This window comes from Acinonyx jubatus, chromosome E4 (assembly GCF_027475565.1).
Source record: "Acinonyx jubatus isolate Ajub_Pintada_27869175 chromosome E4, VMU_Ajub_asm_v1.0, whole genome shotgun sequence".
NCBI classification, from domain to species: Eukaryota; Metazoa; Chordata; class Mammalia; order Carnivora; family Felidae; genus Acinonyx; species Acinonyx jubatus.
The window spans coordinates 9,106,303-9,126,608 of record NC_069395.1 but is presented as its reverse complement, the minus strand read 5'-3'; the positions used below and the strand labels follow the sequence as shown (position 1 = coordinate 9,126,608).

General features: G+C 46.8%; 1 long non-coding RNA gene across 5 annotated transcripts in view; it reads left to right on the top strand.

Moving 5' to 3' along the window:
- The window catches only part of LOC106965573 (uncharacterized), a 45,126-nt gene that overhangs the window by 16,620 nt on the left and 8,200 nt on the right, over positions 1 to 20,306 (top strand). For 3 of the 5 annotated variants that reach the window (XR_008293260.1, XR_008293259.1, XR_008293258.1), the window contains 4 exons: positions 7,808 to 8,794; positions 10,211 to 10,364; positions 10,732 to 10,871; positions 13,988 to 14,097. This is a non-coding gene — a long non-coding RNA (uncharacterized LOC106965573). The remainder of the gene's footprint in view (positions 1 to 7,807; positions 8,795 to 10,210; positions 10,365 to 10,731; positions 10,872 to 13,987; positions 14,098 to 20,306) is intronic. The other 2 variants (XR_008293261.1, XR_003425753.2) reach the window with 1 other exon arrangement.

Below are 20,306 nucleotides of genomic sequence, written 5' to 3'. Positions count from 1 at the left end.
CAACACCCTGTAGTTTGAATGCGAGTGGGAGCAAATACTTTTTTCTCTTTTTAAATGTTTATTTTTGATGGAGGAGACAGTGCATGAGTGAGGGAGGGGCAGAGAGAGACAGACCCTGAATCCCAAGCAGGCTCCAGGCTCTGAGCTGCCAGCACTGAGCCCGACGCGGGGCTCGAACTCACGAACGGTGAGATCATGACCTGGGCCGAAGTCAGACGCTTAACCGATTGAGCCACCCAGGCGCCCCATGGGAGCAAATACTTTTCTTTCCTGTCCCTTGAGTGACTTCTTTCTGCGGCATGAGGCAAGTGTGCTTGCCAATGATGTACATTGCTTGTTCCAAGATACTGCTCAGTGCTTGATTAATACTGTAATTACAGATATTTGTAACTGGTAAGGACGTAAACCTTCTGCCCTTTGGTTGCGTATTTAGTGGCAACTTCCTTTCCCCTAAAATGACTCTTTCAAAAGGAATTGTTTTCATTTGGCTAAATAAACTTCGGTACGTGAGTTTTTATTTTTTACCTTATTTTTTTAAGTTTATTTGTTTACTTTTGAGAGAGAGGGAGACAGGATCAGGGGAGGGGCAAGTAGAGGGAGAGAGAGAATCTCAAGCAGGCTCCATGCTGTCAGCACACAGCTCGACGCAGGGCTCGATCACACAGCCCTGGGATCATGACCTGAGCTGAAATCAAGAGTCAAGACGCTCAACCGAGTAAGCCACCCAGGCGCCCCAGTACGGGAGTTTTTAAAAAGTCAACCACATTGCCTTATGGTCTCACCTGTGCTGTTCATTTTTGCATCAGAGAGGACTGTTTGAATTGCAAGCAGCAGTTAAAAAGAGAAGTCGAACTAGCTAAAGTAAAACTTGCAGTTTAATACCTCCTGTGACTGAGGACAATGGATACACTGGCAAGCCTTGATGGTATGTCAGGGGCCCGTCTCCAGGCACCTCTGAGCCCTGCCATCCTCCTGGTGGGCTGCGGTTTTTTCTGTGTTGGCAACACAGCAGCCAGCACAGAGCTGAAGACGTGCGAGTCACTGGAGCGGCTTAAGTAATTTGGAATTCATCTGCCGGAGCCTCGGTTTCCTCATTGGAAGGCAGAATAATACCTCATCTGCAGGGTAGTGTGCGAATATTTAACGAGCTTGGGCAGGTGTGTACCTCTGTGGCTGAGAGCGTGGGTTCTGAAGTCACATCTGGTTCCACCACGTATTACGTTCCATGTGTGAAATGAGGATGCTTTTAGTACCTGTGTCATAGTGTTGCTGGGATTTAAAGTGATTGTGTGTACGTAAAACCTCTACTAGGGTGCCTGGCACATAGATCCACTCAAGAAATGGTAGCTGTTATTTAAGTAGACTTTTGAAACGTGACCATTGATGGTTTGAATGGAAAAGGTGAGCTCAGTCATAGGAAATGGGAAGAAAACGTCATGGACAGCGATTCACAATGGGGGCAATTTGGGTTTGCACAGCAAGGCAGACACCCACAGATGGTCTGGGGAAGAGCCTGTCAGTCAACCAGGAGGTCAGCACCTTGGGAAGTTCTGTCTGGAATGCTATGACTTTAGAAGTATGCTTTAATTTTTTTTATTTTTTTAATGTTTATTTAGTTTTGAGAGAGAGAGAGAGACAGAGACAGAGTGTGAGGTAGGGAAGGGGCAGAGGGAGGGAGACACAGAATCTGAAGCAGGCTCCAGGCTCTGAGCTGTCCGCACAGAGCCCGATGTGGGGCTTGAACCCATGCACCGCGAGATTATGACCTGAGCTGAAGTCGGACACTTAACCAACTGAGCCACCCAGGCGCCCCAGAGTGTTCTCTCTCTCTCTCTTTTCTTTTTTAATAAGCAGGGGAGGGGCACAGAGAGAGGGAGACACAGAATAGGAAGCAGGCTCCAGGTTCTGAGCTGTTAGCACTGAGCCTGATGCAGGGCTTGAACTCATGATGCCTAACTGACTCAGCCGCCCAGGCACCCTGGGAAGTATTCTTTTTATAGAATTACAAATTAGAGTCTATCTTAGTGCTTTATACTTGATCAGTATTTGTTGCATTGACTTGAATTGCCTTCAGAGTCAGAGACTGTCTTGTTAACACGTTTGATGGTGGAAAATCTTCCTTTTATCAGAGCGGATTCTGTAATTCAGAGCCAAATCTAATGAATAAGGTGGGGGGATCAAGCTGAGTGGCTCTGATTCAGATTGTTCAAAACCCCAATAAACTGAACCAGAGTGATTATTTTTTTTTCTCTGACTTAAACTGGCTTTTTAAAAAAGTGTTTTGATTTATTTTTGAGAGAGAGAGCATGGGCAGGAGAGGGGCAGAGAGAGAGGGGGACAGGGGGTCTGAAGCAGGCTCTGCATTGACAGCAGTGAGCCCGACGTGGGCCTCAAACTCATGAACTGTGAGATCATGACCTGAGCTGAAGTTGGACGCTCAACCAGGGGAACCACCCAAGCACCCCTGACACTGGCTTTTGAAAACAATGGTATGAGGAGAAAGTTGTAACACTGTAAGAAATCAGTTTCATAATTTCACATTTTACATATGGAATATATTAACAAATTATGGAATGCTTCTGCATTCTAGGCATGATATTCAGTGCTGGGGTTACAGAGATCAGTAAGTATTAGCCCTTGGGGAAACCATTGTCCAGTGGGGAGAGACAGCAGATCAGTCATCAGAATGTGGTGAGATCAGACCTGTGGAGCTCATTCAGTTTCTGTGAGCAGTCACAGGCGGTGGGTATGGTTGAAGTGGGGCAAGGGTCTGGGGTCTGGGAAGTTTTTAAAGTAGAGGTGATGTTTGAATGAGATGTTGAAGGATGTATATGGGCATACAAGAATAAAGAGGGTATACAGGTGCGTGTGCGTGTGTGTGTGTGCTTCTGATAGAAATGCATGTGGGATAGCTTGGAGGCCATGATGTCAGGAGAATGTTCTAAGGAATGAGTAAGATCAAACAGATGAAATGCTTAAGGGCATTGCAGTTTTGATGTCTAACTAGGGTTAGCACTCAAAGAATACTTCTAAGAAGTCCGGTCTTCAAAGTCAGCCAACGAAAGGCAGTGAGCTGCGAGGCAGCAGTGGGTCCTGCCCGATGATCACTGTCAACAGTCTCTTGAGCGTTTTAAGATGAGTCGCCTGACGCTTCGTGGGTTTAAGTAATTTGCCTCAAGTCTTGTGGCTGCGAAGAAGTGGGAATGGGATTTGAATTGGAGTCTGCCTCGCTCCGAGAACCGTACTTTACTAGGAGTGTCGTCTCATCTTTATCTGATGGCATAAGATTTCGCGCAGCTTCGGGCCCACCAACCCGAACATGAGATTGTGTGTATGGTCTGTAGCTGGAGACAAAGGGGCAGGTCCAGGTGCTGAGCGTGTGGACTGACCACAGGCAATGCTCACACTAGTAGTTTTCGGACTTCAGAGTGCCCCAGATTCCTTCCGGGGAATTCCTCTGATGGCTTCAGTTCTGAAGTCCCACTTCAGAGAGTCTGTCCTGTTGCGAAGCGTCTCGGGCGATTCTGATGCAGATGGTATGTGATTCACGCTTTGATGGCCATCCCCCTGAATGAATGTCTTCTGTGAACGTGGGTGTCTCTCTCCCTCTCTTCTTCCTTTCTCTCCCTCTCCCTCCTTCTCTCTCTCCCTTCTCTCCTTCCCTTCCTTCCTCTCTTTCATTCTGCCTTTCCTTCCTTCTCCCCCGCTCCTCCCTCTTTTCCTTGCTTGCTTCCTTCCTTGTTTCCCCTTTCTTCTGAGGCTTCTCTTAATTGGGTTCCAATGACGCAAGGAGATCACTCATAAGTACTATTCCCTCTTTTTCCAGCAAGATCGTCTGTTCCTTGCAGGCAGAGATCCCACGTCCGTATGCCTTTTGCAGACACTCACCTGGGTGTGCTCCCAGGGATGAAAACATACACTGGGCACCCGGTGACACAGTTGGTCACTTTACAACGAGGCATTTTGAAACACGTGGTTAAGCCAAGGAAGGCACGCTCAGCAGTTTTTCATGTCGTCTCTGTGAACTGCCTGTGTACTTACCTCTCACGGTCTCTGTCTTTCCTGCTCCTCACACAATTCTGGAGGGTCCCTGATGGGAAGGACACAGACTGATGCTTAGCAGTGATTCCTTGCTGGTCCAGCCCTCGCTATTTCCCACAGCCCCCAGCCAAACCCCACCCCCTGGAAGTCTCCAGACCTGTGCTTCCCTCCTCATACTCGCTTCTTCGGATGCCTGTCTTGTGTTGCATTTCTGAAACGGGAAATCCCGTTTGCAGCTGGCTTAATATCTGGGGTACCCCCTCTTTCTGGGCCATGGCATGTCAGAGCCACGTGGATGGTCTGACCTTGTCCTATTTGGGCAGTTTTCTCCTCTGCGCCCTGGTGACAAAGGCCCGGCATTCCTGGCATAGTGGATTCCTTGCGCGGTATCACACAAGTGATAGATTCCTGTCTGTTTCTCTGCTGTGGCCTGGGTGCCCAGATTCTGAAGTCAGGTTACATGGGGTCCAGCTTTGCTTGTGGACTGGGAGTGTGGGCATGTTTTAAAACTCCTTCAAGCCCCCATATCCTCATCTGTAAAATAAGGTGGTTGTGAGGTTCAGAACCAAATGATGCTTGGGAGTGCCTGCTTTAGGGTAAGCACTATTGCAATTATTGTTATTGGTGATAATTTTTTATTGTCCTTTTATGTCCTCAGTTGAAATTCTGTCAGTCTTGCAAAGCCCAGCTAGAGCTGTGCCTCATCCGCAAAGCTTTTTTGTCCACTCAGGTCCGCAGACAGCGCTGTCCTACATTCTCATGATCACTCAGGTCTAAGATTAATGTTTGATTGCCTTTAATATTTAATACTGTGTTCCTATTGCACTGGGTCCTAATTGGTTTTATTCTTGGTCTTGAGAAGTTCTTAAATGTGGCTAATAAAGACTGCCTTTTTCTTTTAGCCTCTCCACTTCTGGTTACGTAATTACATTACCTCTTCTTTCAGGTGTTATGTTGAAGGATGTATGGGTCAATTCCCTTAACACGAACCCATTTGGGATAAACTCATATACACTGCAGCATCTACACTGCAAATGACAGCATCCCATTTGCTGGGGGATGCCGCGTGGGGGGTCCCATGTCGGCTGGCTTTGTGCTGCTTCTCTTACTAGATAAGGAGAAGGCCCTGGTTCGGGGAGAAGTGTTTTAAAATTTTTTTTTTAATGTTTATTTATTTCTGAGACAGAGCATGAGAGGGGGAGCAGCAGAGAGAGAGGGAGACACAGAATCCGAAGCCGGCTCCAGGCTCCGAGCTGTCCGCACGGAGCCCGACGCGGGGCTGGAACTCATGAGCTGTGAGATCATGACCTGAGCCGAAGTCGGACACGCTCAGCTGACAGAGCCACCCAGGCATCAGGGAGAAGTATTTTAAGGCTCGAGTGTTATGGATGGAAGGAAGACCTTGTTTTGACACCATTTCCTTCTGAAGTTGATAACTCTGAGCCCTGGATGCACCGGAGAATCACTGCAGAGCTTAAAAAAAAATACTGATGCCCCGGCCACATTCTGGGCCAGTCAGATGCAGAATCTGGGGGGGTGAGGGGGGGTGGGGGAGGGGGAGAACAGGGGCGGGGCAGGAGCGAGATGGCGGAGGTGCCCAGGTATATAGTATTTTTAAAAAGCTTACCAGCAGGGGCGCCTGGGTGGCTCAGTCGGTTGAGCATCCAACTCTTGATTTTGGCTCAGGTCATGATCTCATGGTTGGTGAGTTCAAGCCCTGTGCCGGGCTCTGCACCTGACAGTGTGGAGCCTGCCTGGGATTCTCTGTCTCCCTCTCTCTGCCCCTCCCTTGCTTGCTCGATCTCTCTCTCAAAAATAAATAAACATTAAAAAAAAAAAAAAAGCTTACCAGGTGGCTTTATGATGCTGTCCAGGTTGAGAATGGTGGAATTGCTCTAAGACCAGGTTCTCCAGCCCCTCCGCCTGGTGAACGGGCTTCGGTTTTAGTTACATGCCTTCATCCTGGTTTTCCGGGATACTGGCTACAATTAGCTTGCAGGAATTAGCTTTTAAGAGAGCCTGGATGTCTTAAGGGTCCAAACCATGCCGCAAAAGAGCGTTTATTATCTGAGAATGCCTTGCAACCAGGCTGCTCACGGACACTCAGTGTGCCTAGGAATAGAATTTTCCTTGCCCTAGGTCACTGGTGCCGTGGCAGACAAGTGACAGGGCTCCCGTAGGACCTAAAGTATTTATAGCTCTTACAGTATTTCCGCAAGGTGAGCTTTGCCGCGGAGGCCTGAGTCGGGGCTGCTCAGAGTCACTAAGGTGCAGGAGTTGAACCCAGCTGCTGCAGGAAATAGCTCTTAGTGTGGAGAGAGGGGCTCAGGTGTCCTTGGCCGAGAACAGAACGCGGGGGAAGCCGTGGAGCAGACCCATCCGGGATTCCTCCTTCACCTTGTGTGAGATATTTTGCACAGGAATTGATTAAGACCTCTTAAAAACTAGAGGTTTTGAAGTATAATTTACTTACCATGAACTTTATCTGTTTTAAATCTACAGTTCAGTGAGTTGTAGTAAATTCACAGGGCTGTGCAGCCATTCCCACAATCCAGTTTTAGAATATTTCCATCACCCCAGAAAGATCCTTGGTGCCTGTTTGCAGTCAGTTCCTGTGCCCAGTTCACATCCAGGCAACCGCAAAGTTGCATTCTACCTCTATAGCTTTGCCTTTTCTGGACATTTCACGTGAATGGAGTCATACAATACGTAGTCTTTTGTGTCTGGCTTTTTTTTACTTTAGCATAGCAATTCCGAGGTTCATCCAAGTTGTGGCCTGTGTCAGTATTTTTTTCCTTTTTTAAAGAAATTTTATTTTTTTAAATAGGGGCACCTGGGTGGCTCAGTCGGTTGTGTCCGACTTCGGCTCAGGTGATGATCTCACGGTTCATGGGTTCGAGCCCCGCGTCAGACTCTGTGCTGACGGCTCAGAGCCTGGAACCCACTTCGGATTCTGTGTCTCCCTCTCTCTCTGCCCCTCTCCTGCTCGTGCTCTCTCTCTCTCTCTCAAAAATAAATAAACATTAAAAACGTTTATTTTAGAGGGAGAGAGAATGCGAGTAGGGGAGAGGGGCAGAGGGAGAGAATCTTAAGCAGGCTCCACACTCAGCGTAGAGCCAGAGCCCATGAATAATGACCTGGGCAGAAATCGAGAAAGAGTTGGACACTCAAGGTGGGAACCACCCAGGCACCCTGGTATTTTGTTCCTTTTTATTACTAAATAGTGTTACATTGTATGGATATGCTACATTTTATTTATCCATACTCAGTTGACTGAGGTTTGGATTGTTTCCACTTTGGGACTTTTATAAACAATGCTGCTGTGAGCACTCAAGTTCAAGCTGTTGTATGGATGTATGTTCCCATTGCTCTTGGAGTGAACTTCCTGGCTTGCATGGTAAATTTATGTTAAGCTTTTTGAGAAACTGCAAATTTTGCAATTCCATCAGAAATTCATGAAGGTTCCAGTTTCTCTCCATCCTCACTAACCTTTGTTATTACCTGTCTTTTTCATTCCAGGAGGTGTAATGTGGGTTTAAGTCCACTGAATCATTTTTTTTTTTCCTTTTTTGAATTGTGCTTTTGTTGTCTTATCTAAGAAATCTTTGCCTATTCAAGGTCATACAGATTTTTCCCTAGATTTTAGGATATTTTAGATTTTCTTCTTAATCTTTTATAGTTTTAGCTTTTACATGAGGCTTTGATTAACTTTGAGTTAATTTCTAAGTATGGTGTGAGTAGGGATATAATTTTTTTTTTTTTTCAGGTGGATATCCACATGTTCCAGTACCCTATTTCAAAAAGATGATCTTTTCTCCTTTGAGTTGCCTTGGTGCGTGTGTTGAAAATCAATTGGCTGAAAATGTAAGGGATTATTTCTGGACTCTCAGTTTTATTGCATTGATTTACATGTTTCTCTTTATGGTCAGTACCACACGGTCTTGATTACTGTAGCTTTATGATAAGTTCTGCAATTAGGAAGTATAAGTCCTCCGACTGTGTTCCAAATTGTGTTTTGGGTGCTCTAGGTTCTTGGCATTTCTCTGCAAATATTAGGACCAGCTTGTCATTGTCTGCAAAAAGCCTGCTGGGATTTTTTTTTTTTTTTTTGGATTGTTGAATTTACTGATCAATCACTACCTCAGTGATATTGAGCTGTCTGATCCATGAATACAGATCTCCATTTATTTAGATCTTTAATTTCTCTCAACAATAATTTGTAGTTTTTGGTGAACAAGACTTCAATCAATATTTTTGGAGGGGTCCTGATAGGAAATTTCTTTTTCTTCCCTTCAGAGATCTCATTGGAAACAATGGAGGGGGTCACAGCTTAGCAGCCAGGAGCGGGAGGTGGGGTGGAGACTGGAAAAGGCACCAGCTTGGGCGACGGGAGGACCGGCTCTAATCTGGGGCAAGCCATTTCACCTCTCAGTTTGCTGATCCCTAAAATGAGTGTAATGTAGTTTGTTCTGCTTCAAGGTTGTAAGGTTAGAGGTAATGTGGGGAAGGAGCTTGGAAAAATGTTGTCTGTCCTATGATGAGGCTGATACGGCCATTAAAGGGGACACGAAGAACTAACAGAAGAAGATGCTCTGAGAGACCTCATCTTGGCCACTGAGTCTCTTTGCAGCTCGAGGCAGAGGCCAGTGATCCGCAGCGAAGTGAACATACCATCTCACTTGATCGCCAGACAGCTCATTGAATTAGCTATTTTCATCCACATTTTGCAAAATGGAAACTGATGTTCAGAGAGGTAAAGTCAAGTTTCCAAGGTCACAGAGCTAGTAAGACGCAGTGCAGGATTTAAACCCAGCCTTGTGTAACCTCAGTGCTTCTGCCTTTCCACGGCACATCACCACCCTCGCTATCACCACCAGCTCCCATCAGGGAATCTACAAGGCAACGTTAAATCTCAGGCACAGCACAAAACTCCTCAAAGGATAAATGAACACTGATAAGTGGTTAATGTATCTTGCTTATCTTTCGTTCTTCACATGTTAAAGGTTTAGTTTTGTCTCAAGATTCAGGAAGGCAGATGTGATTTCCATCACCAAGGATTAGGTGGGAAAACCAAGCTGAATTTGTAAGGGTTGATCATAGTGAGCTTTTATTTATATTTTTTAAAAGCTTATTTATTTTGAGAGAGATAGAGGCAGCACCAGTGGGGGAGGTGTGGAGAGAGAGAGATTGAGAGAGAGAGAGAGAGAGAGAGAGAGAGAATGCCAAGCAGGCCCCACACTGTCAGTGCAGAGCCCAACATGGGGTTCGAACCCATGAAACCGTGAGATCCTGACCCGAACTGAAACCAAGAGTTGGATGCTTAACCGACTGAGCCACCCAGACGCCCCAGATCATAGTGAGCTTTTAAAAAAAGTCACTTGGGTTACGTGGCTATATAGATCGAGATGAAAGGCAACCTTTTTTCCCAATGCTTATTGTGATCTGACTTGAGCTCTGAGTTGCACCTTATAGCTTCCATTTTCTCAGCGGTGATAGCACTGGTGAGAGGAAGGTGGAGTTTGTGGCAATGTGAGATTTCAGATTCAGGGTTACAGATGTCCTCTAGCTGGCTCCTCTGGGCTTGCTCAACAGCAGCATACATACCCACAGATGCGAGTAGACCTGAGTCTACACGGATGGGTCACCCACTTTTTTCTCGCTTCCCACGCAGGAGATCTGGGTCTGCTTTCTAGCAAATCCTTTAATATGGCAACATGGAGAGTGCACAGGCTTTTGGAATCAGACGAATTTTTGTTCCATTTCCACCATGCGCTAGTTTTGCGATCGTGCGAAATGGACTTAAATGATCTGAGCCTCAGTTTGTTCATGTAACATGGTGCAAATAATTGCCATGATGATTACAATGAGACAAAGTCTGTACTTTGCTTATTAGTGGCAGATATGTAATATGTTCTAGACAAAGAGAGTCCTTTTGCTCTTTCTACTGGAGTTACACATGATTAGATTTAATTGTAAAGAAATCTCGCTGTGGACAAGTGCATTAGTCTTCTTTTGCTGCAGTAACAAATAGCCCCCAAAGCTCAGTGGCTGAAAATCATGTACACTTAATTTCTGGCTCATGTTATCTGAGGGCTGAATTAATGCTGCCTTTCCTGGGCTTCCCTGGGTTATGTTCTGCTCTTTGTGTCCTCTCACCTCAGGATCCCAGTTGAAGAAACATGCTGTTCTCATGGTGAAGGACAGAAACTCCAGAGAGCCGGAGCCAATCTGTAAAGCATATTTAAAGTTTCTGCTTGGACATCGTGTGTATCACATCTGCCTACATCCATTGTCATACGGCCAAGGCCAAAGTCAATTGATGGGTAAGTATAATCTGCCTAAAGGGAAGCATGGCATGGGCTTTCTAAATAAATAAACAATCTTCCTTAAGAAGTGAGAATTTTGGCAATTCTTGGTAATCTGAGGAATAATCATTATATACATGGAATAGCCGGGCTTCTTTATTTTTAATCTTTCCCTTTGGCTGTGGCGGTTTGTTTGCTTGCTTTTTCAGGTTTTCTTTGTAAAAGCAGAGCCAACGAAAAACAATTTGTCAGAGTCTGAGAAAAGACTTTTGTGTTTTTCTTCCTCCTTCTCATTCTTCTCAGTCACTTGCCATTCATCCCTTTTTACTCATCCAAACGTGGGCTTGCTTCGGCCTCTCTTCTCCCTGGACACTCTTTTCTCCAGGTAATCTCATATGGCACTCTGGCTTCAGCAGACTGCTCACCGAGGCATCCTGTGTCAACATTTGCAACTGAGATGCCATGGAACTGTCCACTCATATCGCCAGCCTGGCGTCTCTCCTGTGCTGCCGTATGAATCTCAAGGTAATAAAACCCAGCTCCGGTGACTCTAAGTGTCCCTTCTAGGACCGGACCGTCCAGCCAGTTGTGGACATCGAGCCCTGCAATTCATCCTTGATACCTCCCTCTCCCTCGCTGTCTTATCCAGTCCTTTGCCAATTCCCTGTCTTTACCTCCTAAGGGCCTCTCTGGTCATCTACTTCTCTCCATCCCCACTGCCACCAGGAAACCACGATCCTCCTTCATCCGGACTCTTGCAGTATCCCCCAGTTGTCTCCCTGTATCCTTGCTTTCTGCTTCTAATTTGATTTCTTCACGACAGCCATAGCCAGAGTCATTTTTTAAAGGATTTACATTTGGGGTGCCTGGGTGGCTCAGTCAATTAAGCGCCGGACTTCGGCTCAGCTCATGATCTCGCAGTTCGTGGGTTCGAGCCCCACGTCGGGATCCGTGCTGACGGCTAGGAGCCTGGAGCCTGGAGCCTGATACGGAGTCTGTGTCTCCCTCTCTCCCTGCCCCTCCCCTGCTCATGCTTTGTCTCTCTCTGTCTCAGAAATAAATAAACATTTAAAAAAATTCAAAGATTCACACTTGGTCATATCTGCCTTGGGCTTACAGCCCTTCAGTGACTTCCTGTCTTTCCATAGCCCTCAAGGTCCTGCATGATCTGGCTTTTTTTCTGTCTCTCGCACTTTGTTTTGCAGCACTCTTGTCTATACGGTAGCTATGGTGTTCTCCCCTTTTGAATCCTTCCATGTGTCATGCCCTCACCTCTCTCGGGGACTTTGCACATGCTTCCCTCTGTTTGAAATGTTTTTACCCTGACCTCCATCCTTGAAATCCCAGCTCAGAAGTCTCTTGCTTGCTGAAGCACTCCCTAGCATCTCCAGGCTGAGAGGTTTGTTTTCTCTTCTATGACCACAGTTCATGCGAATTGAATGCATCTTGTGTTCTTGTTTGCTTACGTGAATCTCTGCCTGGGTTTCAAGGTCTGAGGGCCAAGTTCTGTCTCATTCTCCAGACACTGTTTTGTTTGTTTGTTTCTCTTTTGAGCTTAAATAAAACTATGCACAAGCCATCTGTAAGGTTTAGAGAAATCAAAATTCGCTGCTTGTGGAGCTCTTTTGTACTAAAACTCATAATCACAAACATCAAAATTGGGAGGTGGCAGGGATACCTCTGGTCCATGGCCTTTATTTTTATTAATGACAAAACTGAAGCCTGGAGAGAGCAAATGACTTGTTTAAGGTTATGCAGCTGGTAGGTGTCAGGTAACATTAGATTGTCCGAGTACCATCTGAAAGGGAAGGTTTCCATAAGGGGTCGGGTGGGGGGGATGGGGGGGTTGGGATGAAAGTGGAGGGGAGGGGTGGTGGCTAAGATGGCTTATCTTTCCCTGAAGGTACCATTTTTCAAAGGCTTATTTTGTGCCAGGGATTGGGTATTAGCTCCTCATAGAAATAATCTCTAAATTTTAGGACCACACACGAGTTTAATCCCCATTTTAACTTGAGGGAAAATGAGAGTGACAGAGATTACAATGTGTTCAAGGTCCACGAAGCTCATGAGGAAATATCTCAATGCCTCGATAACAGTGATCCTTAACGCTGATTTCTTTTTACGTGTTGTTTGTTGGGTGGGGATGAGGGCTTGAGACGAGATCAGCCTAAACGGATTTTCACTGACAACTGGTAATCCCAAAGAGGCTTCCTAGTAGGAGACTTGCAAGGTTTCAGGGCTTCAGTGTAAAGCCGTAATCACATGGCCTTCGGTGAGAGGTTTATAGAGCTCCCACCAAGTGTACCCACGTGTACGGGCCAAGTTCAGTGAGGTGAAGAACTATAAGCCATGAACTGCTTCTGAGGGAGACCAGATCAAAGGATCAGGCCTATTCTTATCCACCTTGCTGACTGGGAACGCGCCTATGGTCACTTCAGTGAGTGGGCATCCAAGTAGACCCCAAGTCATACACCAGACTGTATTGTTCTTTTTTTAAAAAAAATGTTTTATTTATTTTTGAGAGAGAAAGCACGTGAGCAGGAGAAGGGGCAGAGAGGGAGAGAGGGACACAGGATCCAAAGCAGGCTTTGCGCTGGTAGCAGTGAGCCCTGATTTGGGGCTCGAACTCATGAGCCATGAGATCATGACCTGAGCTGAAGTTGGACGCTCAACCAACTGAACCACCCAGATGCCCCCAGACTGTGTTTTTTTTTTAACTAAAAAAATTTTTTAATGTTTATTTATTTTTGACAGAGAGAGAGAGAGAGAGAGAGAGAGAGGGAGAGAGAGACAGAGCATGAGTGGGGGAGGGGCAGAGAGACAGGGAGACACAGAATTTGAAGTGGGTTCCAGGCTCTGAGCTGTCAGCACAGAGCCCAACTCGGGGCTCGAACTCACAGACCACGAGATCATGACCTGAGCTGGAGTCAGACGCTTAACCGACTGAGCCACCCAGGTGCCCCCCCCCCCAAAATGTTTTTAATGTTCATTTATTTTTGAGAGAGACAGAGCACACGTTAGTGAGGATGAAGGGGGAGGGGCAGAGAGAGAGGGAGACAAAGAATCCAAAGTAGGTTCCAGGTTCTGAGCTGTCAGTACAGAGACTGATGCAGGGCTCGAACCCAAGAACCATGAGATCAAGACCTGAGCTGAAGTCAGGCGCTCAACCGACTGAGCCATGCAGGTGCCCCCAGACTGTATTGTTCTTAAGTATTAATCTCTTGGCCTAAATAATTGGTCTGCTTAAGAAACCAGTTAGCTGCACCCTTTCCTAATCTGATCCTTGTCAATCACCCAGCACTGCCTTCAGATCGCCCCAGATTCCCACTGGGTCCTCCCTCAATCCGCCCCCCGCAGCAATATCAGAACTTATTGCCGGAGTGGATTGCCAGTGTGCTGTCTCCACCCGTCTGGCGGCTTGCAAAGAGCAGATAATCCTTTTAAATCCTTTATTCTTAATAGTAATAGATGATCTGTTTGGCCTTATTTTCTAACATTAGCTTTCAGACTGCCTGTATCAAATCCACAGGTTTTGAATTTGAATCCTAGAGACAAAGAGCGGTTAGCAACAGGAAAGAGCTGATGGCAGAATCATGCAAAATCAAATCTGGAAGAATTAATTTTGTCGATTTCCCTAACAGGGCCGTCTTCTTTGCACCGAGCAACAGATGATATTGGTAGTGAAAACACAAAACACGGAGTCAAGAAACACTGGTCGCTTCACATGTGGGTCCTGCCGGGCACTAACAAGGTGACATGGGATGACTGCTAACCTTTTTAAACCTTAGTTTTCGTATTCATACAATGGGACAGTGAGATCTTTCAAGGCTGCAGAAAGGCTTTGTGAGTTGGAACTCGCTCTACAGTCTGAGGTACCATTCTGGGTGGAGCCCAGTCCCCTCCTCCTCGGGCGGAGCTTTTGTTTGGGGAAACTGAGGAACCGGGGGTGGGGGGGCGTGGGGTTGTGTGCACTGTTGCCCACGAGGTATCCTCAGCTCTGTTGTGACCTTAAAATCCCAGAGATGGCAGCTGTGTAGATGGAACAGAGGGCCCTTCCCCACAGCCAGGGCTTGGTTTTTTCAGGCAAAGATCTGGCAGGAAGGGGAACTCTCAACAGATGTGCTGATGGGCAGAGGGGAGGGTGAGTGGACAGTGATGTCACCTTCCTGTGTTAATCTCAATTACACAAGCCTAAATTACCCATACTCCTCACTAAATGGCACCTTCTCATCGTCTTTCCATGTTAAGCCCTTCCCTCTTTAAATTTAATATCCTTGGGGCGCCTGGGTGGCTCAGTCGGTTAAGTGTCCAATTTGGGTTCAGGTCACGATCTCATAGTTTGTGAGTTTGAGCCCCGTGTCGGGTTCTGTGCTAACAGCTCGGAGCCTGGAACCTGCTTCAGATTCTGTGTCTCCCTCTCTCTCTGCCCCTCCCCTGCTCATGCTCTCTCTCTCTCTCTCTCTCTCTCTCTCAAAAACAAACATTAAAAAAAATAAATTTAATATCCTTTAACCCTCATTCTCACTCACCATTCATTGAGTGATATTCATTGAATGTGTTTATTTATTTATTTTGTTTTTAAATGTTATTTATTCTGAGAGAGAGTGCAAGTTGGGGAGAGGCAGAGAGAGAGAGAGGGAGAGAGAGAATCTCAAGCAGGGATGCGGGGCTCAAATAATGCCCCGTGAGATCACGACGTGAGCCAAAATCAAGAATTGGATGCTTAACCGACTGAGCCACCCAGGGGCCCCAATGAATGTGTTTAAAATTGCATTTGACAGGTGTGTGAGTGGTATGGTGTTGTAATCATTCAATTAGTCAACAAAATGTATTAAGTGCCTCTTTTATGGTAGGCTCTGTTCTAGGCCTTGGGGGACATCAGTGAACAAAACAGGCAAAAATTCTCACTCACATAGTAAAAGGTGGGAGTGGGGAGATAGTACTTACTACCTTTCACTTATTACATTTGATTGTTGTCTGAGGTAGAAATAGAGCTGAGTGAGGGGGACCAAGGGGGTGTGTGTGTGTGTGTGTGTGTGTGTGCGCGTGCGCGCGCACGCGCGTGCGAGGGTGCGTGCGCGCAGAGGATTTTGAATGGTTATGATTCTAGATGGAGGGAGTAGCCAGTGCAAAGGTCCTGTAGGAGCATCACCACCCTGCATGTGTTGACTACAGCAGGGTGGCTGGTGAGGCTGGGCCAGAGTGAACACTGGGGACAGGGATGCTGTCAGGGAGGTAGAGGGAGTGTGGGGGGTGGGGGAGGAAGATCATCTAGGGCCTTGTGGGACATTGTAAGGACTTGTGTGCTCTCAGGGTTATAGAGTATTGTTAGGGCCCCCCCCCGCCTTATTTCTCCACTCAGCATTGTTTTCAAGATCCAGCCGTGTTGCCAAACGGACAGCTAGTCAGTTGCTTGTGCCATTCTGTAGCACTCTATAAATTTTACCTGCTCACTCATCCAGCCTCCTGCACTTGATGTCCTCATGTGGGTTCCATCACAGGCCTGTGTGATCGTTTCTGTGGGCGACACACAGGGGCCTGGGCAGACTTGCTAGGTCACAGGGAGGCATACGCTTAATTTGGCTTAAGTAGCTCCAGATTGCTCTCCAGGCTGTCTCTACCCGACTGTGCTCCTTCAGCCGCGCACCAGGGTCCCCGTAGCCCCACATCCCTGCCAAACGAGACATGATCCAGCTTTCCATTTTTTGCCAATCTAATAAGTAGGAAGTCCATTGTTCTAATTTGCATTTTTCTGATTATTAACGAGCGTGAACACCTCTTTATATGCTTGTTAGTTTTTTGAGTTTCTTCTTTTATAAGTTGCCTGTTCATATTCTTGGCCAATTTTTCTATTGGGGTTCTTATTTTTTGTTTTTTTTTCAGGAGTTCTCTTAGATTCTGAATATCATCCATAGTTGTTTTCAGGAGGTTAGATTTGAGGTGGCCTTTGAGGTAATCTAGTCTAACCACCCCATTTTACGGTTGAGGAAACTGAGACGCAAGCAATGAAATGACTTGTTAAAACACACACATAGTGGAAAAGCTGAGACTGGAGGTCAGTACTTTTCACGCCGTATCGTATGGAGTGGAGGTCCTTTTACGAGGCAGCGATGGCGGGAGGTGGTGGGCAGGAAGTGTGGGGTGTTGCTGGCTCCCTATCATCGACACTTCTTTAGGCAGTGGGGCCATGTGCCCTGACTGCTGGCAGAGGCCAGTTCTGGATCCAAGAGGCCCTCGGTCTGATGACTGTTTCCTCCTTTCCATTCAAACTGTTACTATTTTATTTCAAGATGTTATCTCCTCCCGCTCGACCAGTGTTTCTCAAATTTTAGTGGTGTGCAGGATTCACCCAGAAAACATACTATAATGCAGATTCCCCCTCCTGAAGATGGAAGCACTGAGTGATACTTAAGACCCTGATGCAGGTGGCCCACGGACCTCATTTTGCGAGTACCCTGCCCCAAACAGTGCCATTAGCCACCTAATTGTTCTTCTGTCTCCATCCCAGAGCACTGCATCTGCCTTCTGCGCCGCCAAACAGAGCTACTGTCATTCCAGAACGTCTCTCTCTCTGTCTTCCAGGCTTTCACCTTTAACACCCACCTGAAGTTCTCCTTCCTTTCGGAAATTCTGTGATTCTCAGGAGCTGGGTCAAACATGGTCTTCCTTAGAAAGCCCTCTCTGATTTTTCTGAGAATCAAGTTCAGGGTCACAGTATGAATGATGACATATGGCAGGAAGTAGGAAGAGCCCCCTCCCCGGCATGTTGCCCTTTGAAATCCTGGTGGACAGGGGCACCTGGGTGCCTCAGTCGATTAAGTGTCTGACTTCGGCTCAGGTCATGATCTCATGGTTCGTTGGGCTCTGTGCTGACAGCTCAGAGCCTGGAGCCTGCTTCGGCTTCTGTCTCCCTCTCTCTTTCTGCGTCTCCCCCGTTTGTGCTCTGGCTCTTTCTGTCTCTCAAAAATAAATAAATGTTAAAAATTTTTTTTAAAATTTTGAAATCCTGGTGGACACCCCTTTGTGCAAAGTGGTGAAGGACACCTCTTGAAGGTAGCAACACCCTGCAGCAGCCAGTCTTTTTTTTTTTTTTTTAATTTTTAATGTTTATTTTTGAGAGAGAGACAGAGAGAGAGAGGGAGGGAGGGAGAGAGAGAGAGAGGGAGAGAATGAGTGGGGGAGGGGCAGAGAGAGAGGAGACACAGAATCTGAAGCAGGCTCCAGGCTCTGAGCAAGCGGTCAGCACAGAGCCTGATGCGGGGCTCGAACTCACAGACCGTGAGATCATGACCTGAGCCGAAGTTGGATGCTCAACCAACTAAGCCACCCAGGCGCCCCAGTCTTGTCTTTTTTAAAAAGAAACACTCATTTTTTGTAATCAAATATATATGTACATAGTTTATTTAAAGAGTTGTAGTTCTACAAAATTTGTTATGGAAAGTGGCAGTCTTCCATCATTTCCTTGTGTTGTTCTTTTTTTTACTCGCTAGAGGCAGACGCATGAAACGCTTTTGGCTGATTTTTTTCGTTTGTGTTTTTGATATCACCAAAGAATATGGTTATATTGATCCTGTCTTTGATTTTTTCAGTTTTAGGCACTTTGCCTGACTTCCCTTTGCCGAGAATCAGGCTTTACCCTCCCATCCTGCCCCTGTGGCTCCACACGTGCCCCTCCCCACCCCCCAGGTTCTATCTTTGCCCGTTTTTACGGACTCGTTCTCCCTGCCTCAGTGCCCGGGGCTCTTCCGGCCATGGCCACCAGCTGTCCAGGTCAGAAATTTGGGCCCCTCCTTAACTCCCTTTTCTCTTAATCCTCTACCCATTTTTCCGCCACCTCCCACTCCTGGAATTCTGTCAACTCTACCTCTGACAAAGCTCTTAAACCCATCCAGTTCTGTGTGTATTGCCACAGTCCCTGCCCTGTCACCCTCCCGGCTTGCTCAGGATACAGCAGGTGTCCTAGTCCCCTTGCTTCCTGTCATCCCTCCCTCTTCTGTCTTCTTGACCCTACAGCCAGAGCGAGCTTCCCCAAAATGCCAACTGGACCATGCGATTCTGGTGCTTAAAACTTTGAGCGCACAGGGGAAGTTTCGAATTCCTTATCGTGGTGGGGTGGACACAGTACTTTGTTTCCCGTGGCATCGCGTCTTGCTGGCACACAGACCACCTTTGCTCGCCGTGAAGGTGGGGGTCGCGTGAAATGTGAGGGGAAGCAACATGTCCTTTCCAGGCCCAGGGAGTTGAGAGCAACACGCTTAGGATGCCTCTTCTCTCTTCTGCAAGGGGCCTCCCAGGCCCATGTTCCAGAAGCTGTAGTTACAGAGTTGGTGGGGGGGCTTCCCTCCCCCCATCGGACTTTACACAAGTGAGAAATAAGTCTTGGTTACACTGAAGCCCACGGAGCTTTGGGGTTGTGTGTGGCTGCGGTATAGCCTGTCGTAACCTGGAGCGACACCAGGAATGAAGAAGGCCCTCTGGGGCCTGGCCTTGCTTCTCCCCGACATTATTTCTCTTCTCCTTGCCGTGGGCTCTGTTTTCCAGCTTTGACAGGCCAGGCTCTCTCCTGCTTCCAGGCTTCACATGTGCAGTTCTTGTCGCTAAGAATGTCTTCTCGTTACTCACCCCCTCTTCGCCGCGTGGCCTGGCCAATCCCAACCAGCCTTCGAGCCTCAGCTCGCACGTCTCCTCTTACAGGGACCTTACAGGATTCTGCACCACCCCCTGGGTGAGGTGCCCTTCCTCTGTGTCCCTTAGCATCCCCCGTCCACCCTTCACTTTCCACTCTGTCCTGAGGTGGCCTGATTACTTGTGTCCCTGCCAATCCAGATGCTCCCTGAGTGTCTTAACCCTGCCTGTTCTTTGTGGTTTCTTAGGGCCGGTCAGGGTAGGTGCTCAGTCCATTTTGTTGTGGGAAGATCCAGGGGATCTTAGAGGTTATCGTGAAAAACTGCAATTCAGATTTCTTTTGCCAAGATCTTCTTGGTAATTTATATTCCTGGGGCGCCTGGGTGGCTCAGTCGGCTGAGCCTCCGACTTCGGCTCAGGTCATCGTCTCATGGTTTGTGAGTTTGAGCCCCGCTTTGGGCTCTGTGCTGACAGCTCAGAGCCTGGAGCCTGCTTTGGGTTCTGTGTCTCCCTCTCTCTGCACCTCCCCTGCTTGCGCTCTGTCTCTCTCTCTCAAAAATAGATAAACATTAAAAAAAAAAAATCCTGAGAGATGGTACTTGTTGCTCATTGGGAGAAAGAGTTTGCAGTCAGACACAGCTGGTCTCATTTCGGTATTTCTAGCTGTGTAATGTTGAGCAAGTTACTTAACCTCTGAAGCCCCAATGTCATTATCTAAGGGGGATAATAATAGTAACCATCTCACAGAGTCATTGCGATAGGGTTAGTGTCACAACGAAATGAGCTGGTATATAGAAGCACTTAGAAGAACCCTTGCCCCATACATGTTAGATATTTTGTGAAGAATGTCCCAAGTACAAATGTGGGATTAGACCCTGGAACAGAAACACGGGAACAGCCAGGGGCATCCGAATGAAGTCTGAAGTTAAATTCCAGCTTTGGGATTTCTTATTTTGATAGATAAACCACGGTCGTGGGGGTAACTTTATGGGGAATAACTTTAGGGGAAACCCGGTGAGGGGGTATGTGGAAACTGTGTTCTACCTTTGTAACTTTTCTTTTTTTTTTTTTTTTAATCCTTTAATAGTTTTTATTTTTATTTATTTATTTATTTATTTTTTATATTTATTTATTTTTTATTATGAAATTTATTGTCAAATTGGTTTCCATACAACCCCCAGTGCTCATCCCAACAGGTGCCCTCCTTAATGCCCATCACCCACTTTCCCCTCGCTCCCACCCCCCATAAACCCTCAGTTTGTTCTCAGTTTTTAGGAGTCTCTTATGTTTTGGCTCCCTCCCTCTCTAACCATTTTTTTTTTCTTCCCTTCACCC